The following is a 1,740-nucleotide window of genomic DNA, read 5'->3' as shown; positions in this document are numbered from 1 at the left end:
GTGGACTGGATAACACAGAACACATACACATATTAACACAGAACACACATAATAACACAGAACACACACACATCAGATTGCAAGGGCAAGTACAATGAGCATTTGGGAAAATAAAGTCTGCTGCTGTATTTATTATGGATCCCCACTAGCTGCTGCCAAGACAGCAGTTACTCTTCTTCGGGTCCAGAAAAATTAAGGCAGTTATACAATTTTAAAAACGTTACAATACATTCACAACACATTAAGTGTGTGCCCTCAGGCCACTACTCTACTACCACATATCTACAACACAAAATCCTTGTGTACGTGCGCCTCCCATAGTCTGTTCTGTTTAGGTTAGTGTGTAGTCAAGTCATTGTCATTTAAATTATATTGTGCCCATTTTTCAGATCTGCCAGCCTGCTCGGTGGGGTGAAAACCGTCTTTCACCAAGCTGTCCAGACCTGGATGTGGGTGACAGGTAACCATCTTCCACCAAGCTGTTCCAGACCTGGAGTGGGTACAGGTAACCATCTTTCACCAAGCTGTTCCAGACCTGGAGTGGGTGACAGGTAACCATCTTTCCACCAAGCTGTTCCAGACCTGGATGGGTACAGGTAACATCTTTCCACAAGCGTCCAGACCTGGAGGGTGACAGGTAACCATCTTCCACCAAGCTGTTCCAGACCTGGAGTGGGTGACAGGTAACCATCTTTCCACCAAGCTGTTCCAGCCTGGAGTGGGTGACAGGTAACCATCTTCCACCAGCTGTTCCAGACCTGGATGGGTGACAGGTAACCATCTTTCCACCAAGCTGTCCAGCCTGGAGTGGTGACAGGTAACCATCTTTCCACCAAGCTGTTCCAGACCTGGAGTGGGTGACAGGTAACCATCTTCCACCAAGCTGTCCAGACCTGGAGTGGGACAGTAACATCTTTCACCAAGCTGTCCAGCCTGGAGTGGCACGCTGAACTTCCAGAAGCTGTAGACCTGAAGCAGTGTGTGTGGTCCAGGTAATTATCACACACACAGTATAAACACCACACAATCACTCACTCTGTTTTTGTATAATTATTTTAACTTAAGAACATTGTTCCTCTCTTTAGATCTTACACCCTATTAGCTCAACCACAGTCCTCACAGCTGCAGTCGTCTGCTCCTGTACCTGCTACACCGGCCACGACAGGTGATACAGGTCATTATCACATGCATGTATACACACATGCACGATCTCCCTCCTGTGCTCTATTCAATCACGTCCGCTTTAGTTGACATCCACATAGTGGTTGTTTTGGTGTGTCTGAGGTGGAACTGTGTTACCTCTGAAGCTTGAGGGCAGTATTTTGTTTGGAAAAAAACGTTCCCAATGTAAGCTGCCATTTCCAGGCCCAGATGCTAGAATATGCATATAGTTGCACGTTTAGGATAGAAAACACTAAAATTTCCAAAACTGTCAAAATATTGCCTGCTTTTCCTTCATTTAAAGGATATCAACCGCATTCCTTTTCCAATGGCTTCCTCAGGGTGTGAACAGACTTTAGACATAGTTTCAAGCTTTTATTCTGAAAATGAGCGAGATTTATCAAATCGCGTCAGTGGATAGCCAGATCCTTTGATTAGTTCTTGCGCGCAAAAGTGGTAGCTCAACATTTTCTGCTCTATTGTATTGAATAGTCCGGTTGAAATATTATTGATTATTATGTTAACTTTTTAGGGATAGGGCACATTTTCACTTTTGGATGAATTGCGTGCCCAAACTGA

The 1,740-nt window shown here is 44.7% G+C and overlaps 1 long non-coding RNA gene across 1 annotated transcript; it reads left to right on the top strand.

Annotated features, from left to right (window-relative positions):
- Window positions 1-460: 460 nt before the first annotated feature.
- LOC139024828 (uncharacterized) lies at window positions 461-887 on the top strand. Its single transcript, XR_011476195.1, has 3 exons — window positions 461-590; window positions 630-683; window positions 818-887. It is a non-coding gene; the product is annotated as an uncharacterized lncRNA (long non-coding RNA).
- The last annotated feature ends 853 nt before the right edge of the window (window positions 888-1,740 follow it).

This window comes from Salvelinus sp. IW2-2015, unplaced genomic scaffold (assembly GCF_002910315.2).
Source record: "Salvelinus sp. IW2-2015 unplaced genomic scaffold, ASM291031v2 Un_scaffold1929, whole genome shotgun sequence".
In the NCBI taxonomy this organism is placed as follows: domain Eukaryota; kingdom Metazoa; phylum Chordata; class Actinopteri; order Salmoniformes; family Salmonidae; genus Salvelinus; species Salvelinus sp. IW2-2015.
This window is presented reverse-complemented; position numbering and strand designations above follow the sequence as displayed.